We start from the raw sequence: 21,890 nt of genomic DNA, 5'->3' as shown, positions 1-21,890 counted from the left end.
AGAGCCTTAAAACATTTATAAGAATTGTAAAACATAAAGCTAACTACTTCGCGGATTTCATTTATTGCGGGTATTTTTTGGAACCTAACCCCAGCGGAAAACGAGGGAACACTGTAGTATCTTTCAAATTAATGCAGGAGGAAACATCCGGTAAAAACACGTTTTACTTCTACTAGTCAAGTACATTTCAGATACTTTACTTTTACCAACATTGTTTGTTACACAAATAACTGGATTTTGACTCAAGTAGAGAATATCAGTACTTTTCCCATCTCTGTGCATAATTTGAAATGTGGCAAACGTAATAATAGATAAACATTTGTTCAACATGAATGCAAATCAAGTATTGAGTTGTGCTCCAACTTGCCAAGACAAAAATGATGGTACTGATGGATTTGTCTTTCTTTTTTTCAACAACAGGAAAATGACACGCTGAAAATGTCACAGCACTAACTTGACAAAGCTGTCAGTGTTTCTTGAAGGCACCTGTGAGAAAATCCTACAACAATGAATTTCCTTTAACTAAAGAAAAGTTCAATTCTCATAAACCTGACGCTGCAACGGCATCTCTGCAAAACCACCCTTACTTTATAGACATTGTCAACAAGCTTTTGGTTTTTGACTTGAAACCATGCATGTTTCTCCTGCTGCTACCTTCCCAAGGATGCTAATTGGTGCAGTCATCAAAATTGGTATCATTTTGCAAAGTATCAAAATTGATTTGCACGATCATATATTTTTCCAGCTGCCTCGCAAGGTTAAACGTAACCACTTTTCCACGCTAATGACCCAAGTTATCGACGCTGCCAAAATCATGAATGAATAAGCTTCCTTTTCAGAAACTGCACCACTGACATATGTGAATCATAAATTATCCAACACAGCCGATTAGCCACCATTGATAGCATCTTATCTGGAGTCAAAATAACGTGCAAAGTGGTACCCACCTATAATTGAGGAATTATGAGCTCATTTAATTATTTCACGTTCCTTCATTGGGCATTTGTGTTGCTGACATTTTTTTCCCCCCGAATCGGCACAGCAGAGCTCAGGAAAAATACTTTTGATTATAACCTGATAAAAATCATACACTTCCATCCAAGAGAAAAGTTATGAGTTACAAAACTGCTGACATTGCCGCTGCAAGTCATTTCTCCTGCTAAATGATACATTCACTTGAATGCAATTATCAACAGGCTTAACAAGCGCAATATTCCCTGTGAGTGTTTTCACATTAGCACAGCTATGAGGGCGTGTCACGGGTCTTTTTCCGCTTCAAGTAGTTTCCAATCAAAGTCAAAGGGCTGCTGCCAAAATCAGATGCAAATGACACTGACGCGTCTGCTCTTAAATCACAATCATAATTTAAAGTGGACAACAACGATGGAAAGGAAGATGAGTAGAATATGTAATATAATATATCAAAATTCTTCTTTGAGAAGAAAAACAAAGTGGTGCCCCTGGATGATAAGTATATGTGTCTCACTGAGTGTGAAATTGACTTTGTATTGATCTGGTTGTATTGTTTACATGTTTCTGGGCACAGCTAATTCAGTCATCTGTTTTTGGTTATTTCCAACACTATGGCAACATGTCCGCTATACATTGAGCAACAGTTTGCTCTGACCTCATGGACAGGAATTCAGTAATGTGCGATGCGCGGTAAGATGATGCATAGTGGCGAGGCCTAATTGAATTATGACAGACCTGGTGGATGAGTGCGGGAGTCAATGTGAGGATCAAATTAACCTTTGCGTGGCGGACGTACCAGTAAAGCCCCTTTATTGCTTTATCTTTAATATATACCAACTTTGGCACACACTCATGGGACATTGTCATGCATTTGTGTGTTATGTATATATTTTTCCCCCTTGGCTAAAGTCTTACCATGAACAGGCTGCCTTGCCTGTGGGGGGGCTCGGTAGGAGGGCATTTTAGCTCACTTTCCAGTTTAATGTGGAGGAACTAAGTAGTGAGTCTAACGCCTGACTGGCTTTTTTAAAACAGCAGCACTTAAAAACACAAGATGCAGCATGGCAGTGTTGTTGCCGACTTTGTTGGCCTAGCAAAGAAGCGAGATTTGCACATAGCCTTGATGCTGAACATGCTGTCCTAATAGCATCATCAGACTTAGACTTAGACTTGACTTTATTGATCCCTTTGGGATGGCTCCCTCTGGGAAATTTACATGTCCAGCAGCAATGAGAACAGATAATAAAATAGAAAATAATTCAATCAATCAATAAATAAGGTTATTACACTAGAGATTGAATTAATAATAATAATAACAATAATAATAACAATAATAACAACAACAATAATAATAATAATAATAATAATAATAATAATAATAATAATAATAATAATAATAATAATAATAATAATAAAATGAAAAATAAAAATTCAATCAATCAATAAATAAGGTTATTATCATATGTATTTCCACAGGAAAAAATAAAAGATTTGCGTAAGCTTGACTTTCCCAAATCATTTTTTGAAGGGAATACACAACACTATCTGCACAAAGACACAGGACATCATGAGGGAACAATTCAACAAATAACAAATACTAATAAAATTATCTGGGACAAAATGGACTTGCACTCATTTAAAATGCATCCAACATAATGCTGTATGTGATCCAAATAGCAATAACATGGTTACAGCATTCTTTTTCCTTTCAGTATGATTCTGACGTTTGAAAGGAAAATTATTTAGAGCTGAATTGAGAGTTTTTAAAGCAGGGTACACATCAGAACTGTGATGTGAAATGGACAATTACAGTAAGAAGTGACCTGAAGCATAACCGCCATGCCAAAAATGTCAAGAATTTGCAAACTCAATGCTGTTACCAAGCTAACAGTTAACCTAGCTTCTTTTATTTCTTCTTCTACTACTATTTAATATGGAGCCATGCTGCCTCTCACCGGTCACTCTTAGAAGTACAGCAGATTTACAATTGTTGATGGAGTAATTGTAAAGCATGGGTGTGGCAGATAGTAGCTCAGTCCTGTGAGGACTTGGGCGTAGGCCAACTATGGGTAAAAATATATATATATAAAAAAAAATCAAGTCAATACAATCAACGTGACATTAATCAACATTATTTTTACTCTATTTCAGCTGTAAAGCAATATTATAGTGTTGAAAACTGGGTGCAAGCCACTGTTAACTTTTAAAAACACAAATTCCAGATTGACAAACATCTTCAAAAATCAAAGGAAATACAGAACTCAGATCATTAGATTGAGTTTTTCTCTTACTGAGGATGGAGCCCCTGAAGAGAAGGCTTGATATCCGGTAATATTTCTAATTATCGACAATAACTGTATCACACGATATTTGATGGTATATCTGTGTTGTAATTTCTTGTCTAACATTTGGACTGCAATGTTACAATCAAACCAGTAGAAGTAGTAGAATAATAGATTAACAACTAATTTAAATGTTTATGTACTGAATATCAGTGTGGCTTTGTTTTTTTTTCTCCTTCTGTGAAAACCTTCAGCACATTTGTCTCCAAATTGGAGAGCATACGGAGATAGAAAATTGAGGCCCTCAAGTGAATATTTTGTGTGCAAATTTGTGTGCTTTCCTCTCTTGCCAACAGTGCAGTCCAAAGGGTGCGCTGACTTCAGCCCTCTGCTCCACACAAGGTCGCTCTGTGTGTGTTCAAAAATTGGAGAATGAGGCGAGGCACAATCCCGCTAGGCGCATACCTTTCTGCCCCACAGGCCCGCCAAGTCCAGACACAAACTCTGGAGCTGTATGTTTATCGAGCGTCTCGGGGTAAGACTGCTGATTTAGGACCCCCTCGCTCAGGCACCTTTGAGCAACGTTTTCACGGTGAATCACGCTCAGTGAAAACATTGAGAGTGATTCATGATGAAAATGATGGATCTGAAGTGCTGACCTTAAGTCAACACTCAAGATCTGATACGGCTGATAAACAGCAAGCCGGGCCTTAACCTAACCCAGACCAGGGCAGATTAACAAGGGCTGACCCAACAGGCCCTGATGAGCTCTGAGGGCTTTGGGAGACAGGACCTGATAAAACACAGCAGGAAAAGGCTTAGCGAGAGAAAGAGAACAGGATACTACTCAAGAGTACTGTAGCTTTGGGTGAGAAGGATACGCTGCGACTGCGAGAGCGCGAGAGCCAGTGCACTCCTCAATCCAAAAACAATATTTGGACTGAAACCTTAGCCCCTCCATCTGGCTCTTTTGAAGGGTGGATTATGACTGGTGCCATGGCTAACTCTTGATCCCACACTGTTCCTTCTCTAAGTGCACTCTGACATTTTTTTTTCCTAAAGGACACTACTGTTTGGCTAGTATGAGGAAAACCTGCTGTGCTTTGATTTTAATTAAATAACTGTTAAATCCTATAGTGTAATGTGGCACAGTAATGTGGGTAGCTATAGTCAATGTCAATCTACAATTGTATACCAGGACGCATGATTCTGGCATATTGCCCGAGACTATGGCCATTTCGCAAAATGTATTTGATCGAGAGGTATTCAATTTTTTTATTTTTAACTTGATGAGATACACTCTGAATATTCACAACTCCTGTTTCGATGCTTGTGTCCTTTTGAGCAGATCAATCCTATCCAAAAGAGTTGTGCCAAAGTGTGGATGAACTTCACAGAGCTGATGTCCTGTTGTCTCTATTTATGGAGTGAATCAACAGCGCCTCTGCTGGTTACATCCAAGTATTGCCCTCCAATTTAGTTTTAAATGCTTTGACACACTAAATCAACAGTTCTCGATAATCTACCATATTTTGAACCATTGGTTAATCCATTATCATGATCATACACACTGCACTGGACACTTTCTTTGGTGCAACTGAGCAATCCAAGATCGAAGGCATGCCACAAACTAAATGACACAAACAAACAGTCACACATTGTGGGGGGTTGAGCAATTCAGTTCGTAGTCCGGGACATAAACGGATGCAGTCATTGAATGGGGTGATCCATCATTGCTAACACCTTCTCAAAATATCTAACCACTCTAGTCTCGCCTTTATTCCTCTGTTTTGAACAATTTGTTTATTCCTTGACAATCACACAATGTTTTTGTGATTCAAAAACGTAAATAAATAAATAAATAAATAAATAAATTAGAGCTGTCAAACGATTACATTTTTAATCAGATTAATCACATCTTAAAATTTTGATTAATCGCGATTAATCGCTTATTTAAAAAGGCTTTTTTTTTTTTATCAAGTTACATTACTTGCATAATTTAAAGTGGAAAAAAATGCCCAATATAGTTTGACATGAACAAATATTCTGAATGTCACATGCAAGCATTTATTAAATGCTTCACTTTAATGCATGTTGTTTATTGTTCAAACACAACCTGTGCTACCTTTAACGTAGACATCCGCTGTCAAGCCAAAGGATCATCTGCAGTCAAAATTAATAGTGCGATTAATCTGCGCTAATACATGATTAATGCGATAATTTTTTGGTGATTAATTAATTAGTTAACGCTTTAACTTTGACAGCACTAAAATAAATAAATAAATAAATAAATAAGGCAGTGCAATAAATGTGAAGTGCCAAAATGTTTTCCAGTGCCACAGTTAACTATATTGGTGTGTCTGTAAATGTGCGGTGGTCAATTACTTGGTGTGAGTTGCAGAGAATAATTTTTTTTCACAATCCCCTTCAGTTGCATTCATGTAACTTTGATTGGTGTGCGGCTGCACTGATACAAGTAATGTTGTCGTTTCAAAGATGCTCAGTTTTGTCAATTGTTCATTGTAAACACAAACTTGTTGATGAAGCTATTATTGTATTGATCTTAATTATCTTTCATACTGCATGCTTGAATTGCCGGTAAATGCAGGACCAAGACAAGGAATTGGTTAGAGGGAGATGCAAAAAGTCATGCAACAGACAAATGAGAGATTACCAAAACAAAACCTATGCAATCATTAATCAAAATCAAGTAACATTCAGAGCTTGTGTCCCTCTAGCTTTCCATGTCTGTTCATCTTCTATGGCTGAAGTGGAGAGAGGAGAGGAAAAAAAACCAAACTCATTTACAGGTGGCCATGGTAACAAAGAGAAACACTTTCCTTTGCACTCAGTGCTCTCTGTCCATGTTATCTACAAAACATCTCTTCTCCTAGATACGGTATAAATTGGGATGCAAATCTTTATACATTTTATTCATTTTTAAATGTATTTATTGCTTATTTAACCTTTATTTATCTAGGTAAGATTATTAAGAAACTATTCTTATTTACAACGCAGAGGTAACATTTACATCAGACATTGCTACACAGATAAACAGTAAAACTAATACAGCTTACAGGACTGTCTCAGAAAATTAGAATATTGTGATAAAGTCCATTATTTTCTGTAATGCAATTAAATAAACAAAAATGCCATACATTCTGGATTCATTACAAATCAACTGAAATATTGCAAGCCTTTTATTATTTTAATATTGCTGATTATGGCTTATAGCTTAAGAAAACTCAAAAATCCAATCTCAAGATATTAGAATATTTCCTCAGACCAAGTAAAAAAAAATGCCATAATCAGCAATATTAAAACAATAAAAGGCTTGCAATATTTCAGTTGATTTGTAATGAATCCAGAATGTATGGCATTTTTGCTTATTTAATTGCATTACAGAAAATAATGTAAATGTGAGTGTGAACGGTTGTCTGTCTCCTTAGTATAGGAAATTGATAAATGGACACATTTAAAAAAAATAAAATAAATAAAAAAAATAAAAATAAAAAACCTGTAAAATAATGCATATTGTTGAAGTTGCCATTTGTGAACATACTGGCATAGAATCGACGGCTTCGTGCAGTGTTTTTCAAGTGATAAGCAACCAAATTGAATCTTCACTCTCATATCTTCACATTATGAAGGCCATCAACGGCAGTAACAAAGCAGTAATAAAGGGCAAAAATAGGGCAACATCTTGATGAGCCACATCATATAATAACATATCTAAGCAGCTCTGGAGATTGCGCACAATATCAGGAACATGCATTTGATTTAATATTCACGCAGCTAATCCGTGACATAGCACATCCCCCATGTTCAATTAAATCGCAATGCTTGACACGCACTTTCTTTTCAGATTTTTCTTTGAGTGTCTTCGCCTCACAGTAAAGCTCAGCGCCATAAATTACAACTAACAGGGCAACATTTGGCATTAATCAATGTACTGTACTTTAACTATGTATGATACAATTTCACTCATAAGTATTCATCCCCCCGCGTAAAGTACACAAAGTAAATTTCAAGATGTACAAATAGACAGACGTAAAAAAAAAAAAAAAAATGGTAGAGGCTACTTGTAATAGCTCCATCCATCCATTATCTGCACTACTTGTCCTCATTGGGGTCGCGGGTGAGCTGAAGCTTGGTTCATTGCAATCTTCTGCCCTTCGGGACTATTTTCTTTCAGTATTTACCGGTATCTTTTATTATTTAAAATTGCTCTTATTTTTTATTTTTTTACCTTTTATACTCTGTGTAGAATTGAAGGGAGACTAGAAAAGTAAGAATTTCTGAGAAAAAAAATGAGAAAAAAAAAAAAAAAAAGAAAAGTAAGAATTTCATTTCTCAGTGCTAATGTTTTTCATCTGTATGTTGTCGCTGCTCTTTGAAAAACACTTATGTCCATTTTTTTCCCCATTTTTTACATTTGTTTTTGCGATGTCTGCATTCAGTTTCATCCCCAAAATAAAAAATGTAAAAAATGACAAGAATGGACAAAAGTGGTTTTTTTTTCCACATAGCAGAGACAATTTGTTAAATAAACATCTTGGATTTTGTTTGTACAAATGTAGAAAAGACAATTTCATAGAATTTGCAAAGAGGGTTGAATGCAGTCCAACTTTTGCTCTTATTGTGTATTTGTGACATAATCATAGGTATTTGTACTTCATATTTATTTATCTTATGACTTCTTACTTTTACTTTTGTACTTTTGTCCTATATTGTCAAAATAGGTTATTTTTGTCAAGCTTGAACATCATATAACTGAAATGCCTTATGTTACAGTCCACATTTAAGTGGAATGTGTGGCAAGGGGATGGATGGATGGACGGACGGACGGACGGACGGACGGACGGACGGACGGACGGACGGATGGTCAGTCAGTGTGGCAAGACTGTTGGAAAACAAATAATGCTTGTCAGTAATGACACGTTACTCTAAAAAAAAAGTGTTATAAAATATTTGAGTAAAACGTATGACGTTTAAGAAAAGTTTTTGAGCAATAGGCTATTTGATCAATACAAAATACATTTTTGTCACAATTACAAGACATAAAGGCATTATCAAATAGTAAATGGGATTGACGAGTACTTAAATGCACTGTGAGTATTTGTACTCATTCTGTCTGGGGAAAAATTGCAATCGGTGCGTACGTTTTAATATGATGAGTGGTTAACTTTTGCACTTCTATGGTTGAAATGAATATTTAAATATTAAATTCCTGCATGGATGAAAATAAGTGTTTTAATAAATGGAACAGCTTCACCCTGGAAAATGATTCCTTTTGGGAGTAGTGTTATGTACAACGGTGTATTACTGCCAATAGGACGAGAAAATAATATGAAGTGGCAAATTTGCCACTTTTTAATATGACGAGAAAAAAGTGGCAAATTTGCTACTTTTTAATATGACGAGAAAAAAGTGGCAAATTTGCCACTTTATACACTGGCAGCTATGATATTGTTAATCTCTGCTAAAAAAAAAATTAATATCGTGTAGCATGACATATGCGTTTCCTTTCTGCCGACACAAACAGCCGCGCGGCGAGAGAAAAAAAAAAAAGGCAAATTTGCCAATTTTTTTCTTGTCATATTAAAAAGCGGCAAATTTGCCACTTTTTTCTCGTCATATTGACCCCGCCCTGTAAAAAAAATAAAAAATAAAAAAAGCCGTCGTAGTTAAGAAATCCAAAGCAATTGAGTGTTTTCCAGCTTTTAGGTTCCACAGTCATGTTGTAAAAAATTGTAAGCATTCTCTTTCACCGGCGTTATAAAGTGCCAAGCTTTGTTGCACTTTTTGACTAAGTGCAAGTTTAACACTGGCCCATATGAGTGGCATCTAGCAAATCAGTCACAGTCGGCAGTTTTGAGACCAAAATGAAGGGCGTACAGTGTGTTGGTGCCGAGGGCAAACAAAGTCTCAGACCAGACTTTTAGGGTGTTGCCTTGCTTCTCTGTCAACTGCATTTAACATGACAGAACACAACTCCGACTTGGACCACATAGATAGAAACTTTTGACTATGTCAGGGGAAAAAGTGATATGGGGTTCATTGCTGCAAGTATGCTGTACAGTTGTGCTGAGTACTTGAAGATAAAAAGATGCACGCAGTTTAGAATTAAATACAATTAGAGGAGAGATGCCTGTGTTATGTTATGGCTTCTCTGTGCTGTCACAGCTTCATCTGATTCATATTTAAGCACACAGTGTGATATTTCTGAAATTAGTGTTCTCATTAAAGGTGTCTTGTTTCTTCCATTAGATACTGTCATGGCAGCAGGACTGTAATGCATGTGATGTCAGCGCTTTGTGGTAGCCTGCTAATGTGGCTGCTGGGACTCAGCAAAGATTGGACATATTACATGCCCAACATTTATCCAAACAGGGTGTAGACAAAGGCACACAGAGGATTTTTCCCCCCATTTGTGCCAGGTGAGAGTGAATGAAATACGATGACATCCATTGCACACATCTGTGGAAGGGATGTCACGATATTCAAACGTCACAATATGATAATTACCACAAAATGAATCTCATGATATGATAATTATCACAAGATTGAGGGGAGGTTGGCGATATTAAAGAAAAGCTCACAGTAATGTATAAAAACTCACAATCTAGTAATTAAAAAAAAAAAAAAAAAAAGCTCATATTGGGGGAAAAAGCTAAATATTATGTTTTTGTACGTAACAGCAGTGACAAAGAAATAGGCTTGTACAGTATGCTATTGTCATGTGCTCCTCCTATTGGCTCCTACAAGTATGTAGTCCACAATGCTGCATTTGGCTGAACTGAGGAACTCAAACGTGTTCTAGTACATTCCCTTCATCTGGCCATTAGCGTGGGTCTTAAATATGGTGGCCAAAACATGCTAAATTAAAATTAACCCTACTAACCCAGCCACCAGAGGGTGCTGCAACTTCAGGAATTGAATAAAACCCCTGCTTTTTAACAGATGTGCTGTGTTTAATATTGTGACATGGCAAAGATGATATCGTGGCAATTTTAATATCGCAACATTGCTGTTATAGTTACATTCCTGTCTGCCTGCACCTCGATCAAAATCAAAATCTTATTACAACCCTTGCACCACCATTTAGACCTGCTATTGGTGAGTCTAAAACTCAAGTCTACTTCTTGGGTGCGGCAGCCGGAACAAACACAGTAAAGCCTGTTGTTGGAATTTTAACATTTTTATATGTTATTTTTTAATGAAGCCAAAGCACCTATGTAATTCTGTTAAGACATTTTACGTATATATTCACACATTAGATTACATAAAAAAATTCTGGAACACCGTGTATACTTTTTATGTGCAGTTAATAAAGTTTGTATGATTTTATTTGCTCTATCAAGAAATTAATTGAATTTCTATCATTTCCAATGGGTAGAATTGTTTTAAAATGAGAATAATTTCACTTGTGTTCCACTGCATGAAATTCCACTTGAACCTTGCAATGTGAACCTTAAAGATGTTGCAAAAAAGGTTGCAAATTTCGTGGACAGTCAAGTCGCTGAAAATGTCCTGCCGTTGGGTACATTGCTACATTCCTTACAATTTTTCAGGGAAATCTTCACAAAACCATATTGTTGTACAACAAGCAGACTCAAAGACAATGTACACAGAATAGTTACGCATCAGTTCATGGGGAGAGATTGAGCGAGAAAGTGGGACTTGTCAGCCACCTGTCAGCTGCTATAATCATTTCAAAGTGAGTCGCTGAGCGGCCTCTGCCACACACGCCCTCCGTGTTGAACACATAAGAATAATCATTTAAATGTCTCCCAATCAGCCCTTTTGCCATCTTCAATTACACCTTTCCACCCTACGTTTGTATAATTTTCTAATCTCGCCGAGGCGTGGAGCTGTCAAATTTGTCGGAAGAAGCGGCAAAGCCCGAGCAAAGACTGACAGATGGATCCGAGCTCCGTGGAGATGCATGTCCCCGGACCATCCGTGTCTCTTGGCGCTGCTCCACGACTGAATTTCTAGATCGTTTGTGGTCTTCAAACTAAATATGAAGCCTAATCTATGATTATATAAACATTCTGATAAGTGATTAGAACTGAACATAACCATTACATGTAACTGCTTGTATTAGTTAAGAATTATAATGAATTAAATAAGTGTTTCATTTGTTAGTAATGTGACTACCGTATTTTCCGGGCTATAAGTCGCACCGGAGTAAGTCGAATATATTTAATAAAAATCGGGACCAAGAACAAACATTACAGGCGTACGGTATGCTAACGTAACACATTGATGTAAACTGAATAGTGTCTGGTATGTTAACGTAACATCATTTATATAACGATAGCATAAAGAACATGCTAACAGGTTTACCAGACTCTCCATCTCACTCCATATCACTAAATCCATTGAACTCGTCATCCTCCGTGTCACTTCTGAACAACTCTGCTAACCCCGGAGGTAGACGAAGCGCCACTTCCTCTTCTGCGTGGCTGACGTCAGACTCGGCATCAGTTTCAACTATTTCGACTACAGTGCCCTCTTGTGGTTGTCAGTGTGAAAATAACAAACATGAAATTATGTTCGTTGTTATTACAACAAATATAATTATGTGTAAAAAAAAAAAAATCACATATAAGTTTAACTGGAGTATAAGTTGCCCTCCTGGCCAAACTATGAAAAAAAGTGTGGCTTATAGTCCGGAAAAATACGCTACGACAAATGTGCATTAACACTATGGGCATCTTTTGGAAGACACCTTTTGGTCCAGCTGGTGAGTTATGTGTGCTGTTTCAGGGGAGATGGATGTGGAGAGACCGTGAGTCGTCACCATTACACTCTTTTAGGTTGAAGTGTCCCACTGACCACCACTATTATGGCACTAAAAAGCACACAAAAGGGCAGTAAATGGGTTCCTTCAGCTCTTTTACTTGTTCATTTTAACTTTATTTTTGGAGCTGCAGTGAATGGAGGACATACTTCACAGACACATTTGATGTATAATGTGTTAATTATGCCATACCGTGAATTAAAGAAACATATCTAAGTCTCAACGTTATTAAGCAGTAGTAATAGGAAGAACGCAGTCATTATGTCAGTATGATTTTACAATACGTTACAACCAAGAGATTGGTAGTAATAGTAAAGTCACTTATTATCTAAAAAAAAACTATAATTTCAATCTTGAGATGGCATTATGTTACACGGCCTCCGCGGAGTGAGGGAAGAGATGCCTTCAACAGCCTAGTTTATTTGTGCTCCCGCTTTTAAACACTTCAGTTGGTGTTTTATGTTTCATACAATCTGCGATTGGCTGGCAACCAGTTCACGGTGTATCCCGCCTACTGCCCGAAGACAGCTGGGATAGGTTCCAGCACCCCCGCGACCGTTGTGAGGAGTAAGCGGTTAAGAAGATGAATGGATGGATGGATGTTTCATAGAATATGCTGCTAAAATCAACAACACTAGATATACATTATGGAATACTAACTAAAAAGTATGAGCACATTCTGATATAATCCAATATGAATTTTGGGTCAGATATTATGAACATTTTCACCTTATCAGTTAAAAAACAAACAAAAAATGTTTCATTTATTTTTTACAAGTTCTTTTACATGACTGAAAGGAGGCCTGTAATCATTTTTTTCTTTTCCTCTTTGAGGTGAGCATATCCTTGTAAGCATGGAGGGCACCCACTCATATTTTTTTTTCTCTACTTCCTTACGACTTTGATCACACTGCACGGAACACGTTTGGGTGCAGCTTTACAACACAGATGTGACAAATTAATAAGGTAAACGTCTGTTCTACGCATCAAAAAACAAACAGCGACTCTTTGGCAACCATCTGCTCGTGAAAGTCTTAACCGACTCTCCACACTGTATTTTCTCTCATTTACAAAATATGACAAACAGTACATTGTGACAAGTGTAATTGAGTAATATTAAAGTAATACATTTGATGCAAATGTAAAATAAATAAATGAATAATATATCAAGAAGACCATATAACTGAAAATGAATTTGCAGGCATATATGTCGTCTAAGTCGATAAAAAAATCACCACTGAATAAGGACCGAATGGGTCATAAAATGTGAAGAGATTCACCTCCCATGCACAAATAGTAATAACCCTCTGCATATTTGCCTCTAAGGAGATCACACAATTGATTGGTTTTACCTTTTAATAAAAGCAGCCCTTAGTGCTATGAACTCTATACCTTCCACTATTATGTTACATCTTGGTCACTCATAATTAAAATTAAGACACATAACACAAATTAACATTTATAATAAACAAAATAATAAATGGATCTTAAGTATAGAGCAACAAAATTGACTTAACAAGCACAACCCATCCAAGAAACATAAAAAACAATGACCAACATAGAAAGACAGGACGGAAAGACATGTCGGTACTCACTTTTCAGTGCTACGCGAACTTTGATAAGAAGGGGAGGGGAAAAAAAGACGAGGATCGAGTCACACTCCCACAGGTGAACATAACTGACCTGGGAAATTGTGGGAAAAAAAAATAATACAGTCAACATCTCAGACCTGTACAATTGACCAAATTGCTGCAACGGGAAAACTGCAACCGAATTTTGAAGCTCCACATTTACTGCACCTTATTGTTTTGTGTTGAATAAATGGTCCAACTGCTGGAAGAAGCGGATTACCCTGGCTACTGCAGCTATATTATAATTATTGTAATAATACAGGAAATGGGTGAGAAATAAAAAAGAGAGTGTCAATATTTGAGAGGCTGTTGAGTACATTGATTGACTTGGCTCTCGATGCTTTGCTATTGCAGCCACATGTACACTTGGAATTATAAATATGAGTACTAGTATTGTAAAACCCTATATACTGTATTCTGTATACAGTATGGTTGACTGGTACGGCTTGGCGGCACTGGCTAGATCCCAATTCGTACAAGGAAACATTTTGTCATGAAAGCTCACGTGATACAGTCAAACCTCGGTTTTCGAACATAATCCGTTCCGGAAGGCCGTTCCAAAAGCGAATTGTTCGAAATCCGAAACAATTGACACAAATTAAATTAGCGCAGCTAGCGTCATTTAGAACATCACTTCCGGTAAGCGCTCTTATTGTGAAACTAAATGGTGACACTTCCAGTTTCGGGCTTAGCAGCGCAACATCAACTTACGAGTGCTATGTGGTAACGTGCGGATGAGGAAACGCCGCCCAAACATTTGTAACAAACATTTTAGAAGGAACAAGCTATAGCTGATTCTGGCGAGAAGGTTAAAGACAAGAAATAAGGACAACAGGACCCGCCAGTCATTGACGCACACGCTAGCGCCACTACAAACTACAGACTACAAATTATGCAAATTAGGATTCGTCTCAGTTACGCAGTTAAAGTTGAACATATCAGACTTAAGGAATAGACAGCTTTGTAGCCTTTTCTACACTCGGCGAGTGAGTCGCGTTCAGGTACGCTCGGCTTTTTCGGTTCGAAAGCCGATTTTTTGGATGAGTTCTGAGACATAAAATTCTTGAATTTTCTGGTCGAAAACCAATTTGGTCGAGAACAGAAGCGTTCGAAAACCGAGGTTTGACTGTAAAACATTTTTGATTGACTGTTATATCTGCGCTGCTGTTTACCGCTATTCAACTTTTTAAGGTTTGCCACGATTGAAAAGTAGCTGCAGAGCCTGCCTGACAGGTCAGTTGGGTCCGTGCGGGCCTAATGTTACCGTGTTACAACACTGCTAAACGCTTGCCGTGTTGAACAACTCTGCTTGAGGGCATGTAAAGCGATTGCGATTTTCCCAAGTGGACTTCTGACAGATGCTTACACAAACAGGAATGCAACACCTCAGCATTAGATTCCTCACCATGGCTGCAGGAAGAAGTGAGAACGAAAGAAAGTGTCATGGAGTTGTTGTCAGAAGTCTGACAGCAAAGGGGTGTAAAGCAATGCGTTCTACATACTGTATATGTCAAGATTGATGTGAGATCATTTTTCCTACTCAACAAAGTCAACGCTGAATGATTTGTTCCAAACGCTGGCTGTGAATGAAGTCATCTGTCAATTCCATTTTTAGAATCACTTTCTTAAGGGAATCGAAACTAAACTAGGTTTTCCTCTCAAAAACCACACGAGAAAGTAGACACAAATCACCCAAAATAATCTTTATGCTTAAAGACAGCTGTACTAAATCCTTAATTGAAAGTTGGAATGAAATGGACCATGACTGATCTGCTTTACAAGTTTAAGGGTGCAAACAGAAACGGGACGTAATCCACGCGAGCTGTTCCGTGTGTTATGACAGAGCGAGACACTTTTTATGCTTTTCCAATAATATAAAATGACAGTAAAACAGCAAAAGCAATGTTTAGCATTGACATGTGGAGGCTGGGCATTGTTCTGAACATGAATTTTACATTGCAGCGCAGTCTTAGTGACTCACAGAGCAACTCGCTCTCATGCTGTTCAGCACAAAGCCTGTCAAGCACCGACTGTGTCTTTAATCCATATTTTCTTAAGCTCAACTTGAAATTCAGCTCAGTGGCATGATAATACTGTATTCCAGGTTCAAGAAAAAGATCTGAATTTTTCAATGTGGCCAAATTTTTGTCAGCATACAAAGCTGTCAGCTTGCAGCTGTTGGATGTTATCCTTTTGTAGTGATCCTCGATTGCTCTTTGAGGAGGGAACAACAAACATACGTTCAGTAAACAAGTTGCACAATTTGAATGTGGATTGTTTTTCTTTTTGTTTTTCAGATTGTGTGATGATGACCATAGAGTGGAAAAGTTAACTATAAAAACCATGTGATACAAATAGGACATGCTGGTTAAATCCAATGCAAATATCAATCAAACAGAATTGCTTAATTGGTGTGTAACATAAGAAACGTGCATGGATGAGTTTGGGCGGAAACAGTGAGAATTTATTGGCCTTGGAAGAGGTCTGAATACTCTGAGGTGTATGCACTTAAAATAATTGGCTTTTGGGATAAGTAGGACAATTCATTTACCAATAAAAAGAGACTGAGAATAGTACGCGTCTTTCTTCTTCCCATCGGTTGTATAAACCAAATATAATGAAAAATAACAAGGAAGAGGAAGAAGGAGATGAAGAAGAAGAAGGAGAGGAGGAGGAGAAGAAGAAGAAGAGGAAGAAGAAGAAGCAGGAGAAGAAGAAGGAGAAGAAGAAGGAGGAAGAAGGAGGAGGAGGAGAAGAAGGAGGAGAAGAAGAAGAAGAAGAAGAAGAAGAAGAAGAAGAAGAAGAAGAAACACCATCATGCAACTGTGTGTAATGCCAAAATATGTCTTTTATGTGAAACTGCTGTAAACGTTGTCAGTGGCTTGTTGCTTTCCATATTGCTGCAATAAACGATTATGGGTTGTTTCATTAAAAAAAATAAAATAAATAAAATGATCAGGATTATGCAAAAGATGCTTGCATCGAGGCACTTCTTCACTGCATTTTTTTTTTTTTTTTTTTTTTACAATTTCTTTGAAATCTTGCATCTTGCTCACAGAGGAAATATTTGACTTCCATGTTGTCGCCAGTCTTCTTAACACATTTATTAATTTGGTTTCCTGGCACTGATATTATTCCCCCAACAGACAATCACAAAATAGCACTTGTAAAACATCTCGATACATACATTGAGGGATATGCGTTCCTTCAGGAAATCACATTCATCACAGTCCATTCTTGTTTCCATGTATCGGTAGGTATTGTTTCCAGTCAGTTTCATACTGATAACAATGAACATTTTGGTCACTCTAACATCACTACAACATTCCCAATCATTTCCCCCATAGAGCAATAAAGAAGAGTAACTTGATTCCACAACAGAGCACACAAACAAACCAGCACGTCCCAAAAATCAGAAACGCTGAAAGAGCAGAAGAGCGTGCCGAATCACTGACTAGTAGTAATTGTCTCAGCAAAACGTTGCTTTATAGCCAGGAAAGCAAAAGCCTGGACCTTCACTCTAGCTGATAATGCTTTGTGTGGTGTTATTTATTTGCAGGGGGAGTGCTGCAACTGGACTAAGAGACTTTTATTGATTCAAATTAATTAATCCACTTAGAGAGGAAGGGGTTTCTGTGGCTCTGGAGCAGCTTAAATAGTAGACACAAATTAAACTGTAAATTTGCTGGCTTTAATGATATTCCCAATTAATTGAATTGAAGGGATTTTTGGGGAGGAAATGTGGCATTTGCATGAAAAAACACGTTTTAGCAATGGATAACCCAAATAAATGTGAAATTAATTAATTTTGGATACGGTTAAAAGCTATTTAGTGTGCTTGTAACTACCTTCTATACCGTGAAGTTTAAGTGGCTTTTAAAAGGAAGAGCGGATAAAGATGAGAATGATTATATAAATTTACATATTGGCAACTAACATTGTATGGAAAACAGGAGTGAGCCTGCTAGAGTAAATTGCTGCAATCCCAAAAACACAAAACATTGTATAAATTATAATATTGATCAGTCAAACGCTGAAGGGCAGTTTTAGAGGATATAACACTGTCAAAAAAATTTACATGGAACAGGATATTCCTCACGTTGCATCATCGATCAATAATATACTTTATAGGGCTGGGAATCTTTGACTGTCTCACGATTCGATTCAATTCCGATTTTTGGGTCTACGATTCGATTCAGAATCGATTTTCGATTCAAAATTATTTGATTGACAAATGATTTCTAATTCAATTTACAGATATGCACAACATTGTCACGATCTACTCCAGTCTGCTTTGCAAGACAAAATGACAAATAGAGACATTAAGTCTTTTTTTGTTTTTTTTTTGTTTAAACATTTATTAATTTTGTATTGTAAGTGCCTTTTTCCACAAAAACAGCATGTGGGCTACAACTGCTTTTCCCCCTTCTTCTTCATTTCTAATTTAAATAAAATTGATTTTTGGATATTAAATATCAATTCGATTCGATTCATAAAAGAGAATCTCGATTCATTTATGAATCGATTTGTTGGCACACCCCTGATACTTTCAACTGTGCAGTATATTTGTGCAGGCTACTTGTGCTATAAATGGCATTGAAGGAAACAACAAAACAGAATGTAAATTGAAAAATGGTGAAATAGCCACTACCAAATTTTTCTATGCTTGCCGTTTGGTGCCGTTACCCGTATTTTTAGACAGTGTTCAGCGCATTTGAAAGGGTTTGTCCTGGGTTCATTTAGCACTCACACTAACACTGACACAGCTTGGCTCAGATGTATTGTCAACCAAATCAAATGTTTTTATTAGATAGATAGATAGATAGATAGATAGATAGATAGATAGATAGATAGATAGATAGATAGATAGATAGATAGATAGATAGATAGATAGATAGATAAATACATAAAAGAACAATTGATGTTTGCCACTGAGATGCTTCAATGCAATACATCAACTTTCTTGTAAGGGCAAACAAACAAACACACAAACAAACAAAATAATAAAATCTGGGGCACATAATTTAAACAAGAAAGTTCAGGGACTAGCAAAAGTCCCATACAAACAAATCCAACTTTAACATTGCAAATAGCTGTAAATACTGTGTCTAATCTGTGACTTGGTCTGGTAGTGAAGTCATAAGTGTCCCTTATTCCTCACGTTCCTTGTCAAAGTCTAATCATGGTTGACACCCGTGCTACAGCATCCTTGGCTAATCCATACAGTTAAAGCTTAAATGAGTCATTTTGTACCTGCACAGATGATTTCACATGCCTTCCACAAGTGCCACTATGCATGCCAAAAACAAGAAAGTGAGAAGGGATAGACGAGCTGGAAAAATACGGATGACATAATTATCCCTTTCCGTTCACAGAGTGAAGTTGGTGGGTTCACTGATGCAGTGTTGTTACTCACACATTTATTTCTTTCAAGGCATTGGCACGAAACTGCTGTGACCCTGGCAGCACATTGCCCCATTGTGGCTATGTTGTGACCCACTTTTACTGAAGTAAACAACGAAATGTGTTGTAAACCAGACGTTGGAAGCAAATGAATTTTCACATTCTTAAACAATTGCACGTTTACATGACGAACGGCAGGACACTTTGAAAAATTGACGGCCTAAGCGTTGCCTGAAGTGAGCTTTCGTTCATCAATGCAATCGTCAAGTTGAGGATTACCGCAGTAAGATATTGCAGTTTTCCTTTGTATATGTGTGCACAATGTGTGTGCGTGTGTGCCTGTGTGTGAAAGAGGGAGACAGGCGAGCTTCCAACTTGAGACAGGTGAGAACGCCTCAACACATACACATCAATAAACATACTATAAAGAGGGAAAAAAATCATCTCACCCCCTGGTGTGTTTCTCAATCTTGTGTGCATTTGAATGTTTTGGAAGTTAATGTGCATTTTTGGGAAAAAAATATATATACACACTTCAACCAATGTTTATAATCTAATTTTATCTTACTCTTCAAAAAACATTTTCTCTGCTTTTTTCTGCATTCCCAACAGCACACATATGAACAGTGGCATTATAGTGATTCACAGTCGGAGAGATGACAACTAAGGCGCAGCAAAATTAGTGGAATGAATTACTGACATTATCTCGGCTTATATTTTGTACACATGAAAAATCTCTCAGTGCAGAATTCCACATTGTCTTGTCAACAAACATCAAACGTTTTCTTGGTTGGAACAAGCTACTGCCCAAACCCCTACAGGCACCACATTTCACATCCACTTAATAATAAAAGAAAAACATTGTAATATACTGCCTTGATTCAACACATTTCCAAGATGAATATTTTATAAAGCTTTTTGACAATTATGCTTTTGTGAAGTTTAAAAATCATTTTTTATTGTTCCCATGCATGACTAGTTAAGGACTATATTTGCAGTATAAATCATGTATGGTTGTCACCTTTCCCCCATCTTGTCTCGTGTGGGTGTTTCTTGACGCTAAGTGTCCAATTAATCTGCTGATGTCGACTGAGTGTTTTACAACCATGTTTATTGATCACGACTTTAAATCACAATTCAGCTGCCTGGCTAAACTCCAATTAAACACAAGTCGTGCTTACCTTCAGCGGCTTTCCATAATATTCAGTTACAGTCTCTGTGTCTGATTAATTGGTACGCTGACAATCTTCCTAATTTCACTTGCAGATTACAGCACAACATTTCTGCATGTTCTCAATGTTTATCTCAGCCCCATGTGTACTTGACAAGAAAATGTCACCAAACTTTTGCAGTCTATGAATCTTTTACAGAGAACCAATCATCCCAAAAATATCTACCAGTTCTTGAAGGCAGGGTAAACAAGTTTTGGTTGCGTAACTTGACTAGCCCATTCAGTAAAGCCAAAATTATTATTATTATTTACAGAGGTGGACATTCTTTCAGTCTGTCAATGACGGACTCTTGCTTTGTTGACGATGAATGGATGAGAGCAATCTTTGAAAAATTGAATTGACGGAAGTGGGTTTTCGTCCATCAATGTAATCATCAATAAACGGGTCAGTATCAACGGACCTTCTAAGTAGGGCTGGGTATTGCCGCCAACCTCACGATACGATACGTATCACGATACAGGGGCCACGATACGATACATATCGCAATACATACAGTATGTATCCCAAATAAGACACATTTTATTTTTTTTTTAAACTAAATATAGGAAAATAGGTATACTGAGACACGTGCCATGTTAAGTTTAGCAATAAATACATGTTGACATTCTTCCTCTGCTTTCATTTTTCTTAGCAAGACACAGTGTCCAATCACCGGTGAGCTAGTTTTGCATTAATTGAAGGCAATTAACTTCAAAGACGCTGCTGGTTTTGATTTTTTAGGTACAATGCAAGCCGCAAAGGCAAACGTGAACTGCCAATTTAAAGTTAATGAGCAATATTGATTCTGACGCCTGCATATCGATACGTGTATAGTGATGAGGCCCGCAACGATATATTGCCGTATCGATTTTTTGAGCACACCCCTACTTCTAAGTTATATCATTGACGCCCACTTCTTTCCTGGGACTGCGGCGATCCTCTCAGGTGACTGCAGACGGTGATGATAATTATGCAAGCATTAGTTTAGTGCTCAGTTCATTTATTTGACATCAGGGAGGTGCTTGAACAGCTGAGGGGTCCTAAAAAGGGGAAGTATTGGCCCGTTGGCCATGCACGGCACAATATTCATGGTAGTTACGACCGCGCAAATTACATTACATATACTTGGTGACATTAGTGAGGAAAAGAATAGTAACAAACAATGTCAAGCAGAAAATTGCGGTGACATAATGTAAGTTAGCATGACGTGTGGTTAAAATATTGTTGCCGGACTGTGCCCATGAAATTTACTGTTAAAATTTAGCAACAATTTAACAATGACGGATTGATAATGACGGAAAGGTTTACCGACTACTGACGATTGCCGAATGGCAGATGCTCAAAATTAACTGACACACCCTCTTCTGGTTATTTGTTTAACCTTTGAGAGTCATTTTCTAACATGACCTGTAATACCATGATGAATAATAATATTACATACTCTTTCTTTTGAATAAAATCTCTGCATTGTTTTTGCTTGCTGTATTTTATTTTCGAGGTGTTACTTGGAAAGCAAAGCATGTTTGAGACCCACTGACTCATAAAAAAGCATGTATCAGAAATAGTACCTGGACATCCCTGT

At 37.2% G+C, this 21,890-nt stretch overlaps 1 protein-coding gene across 1 annotated transcript in view; it reads right to left on the bottom strand.

Annotated features, from left to right (window-relative positions):
- The window catches only part of mef2cb (myocyte enhancer factor 2cb), a 262,080-nt gene that overhangs the window by 90,110 nt on the left and 150,080 nt on the right, over window positions 1–21,890 (bottom strand). The window contains exon 5 of the mRNA XM_077522053.1: window positions 13,659–13,746. The gene's annotated coding sequence lies outside the window, so the exon portion shown is untranslated. The remainder of the gene's footprint in view (window positions 1–13,658; window positions 13,747–21,890) is intronic.

This window comes from Festucalex cinctus, chromosome 5, assembly GCF_051991245.1.
Source record: "Festucalex cinctus isolate MCC-2025b chromosome 5, RoL_Fcin_1.0, whole genome shotgun sequence".
Classification (NCBI taxonomy): Eukaryota; Metazoa; Chordata; class Actinopteri; order Syngnathiformes; family Syngnathidae; genus Festucalex; species Festucalex cinctus.
Note: the sequence above shows the minus strand (reverse complement) of the source record. Positions and strands in the feature narration are given on the sequence as shown.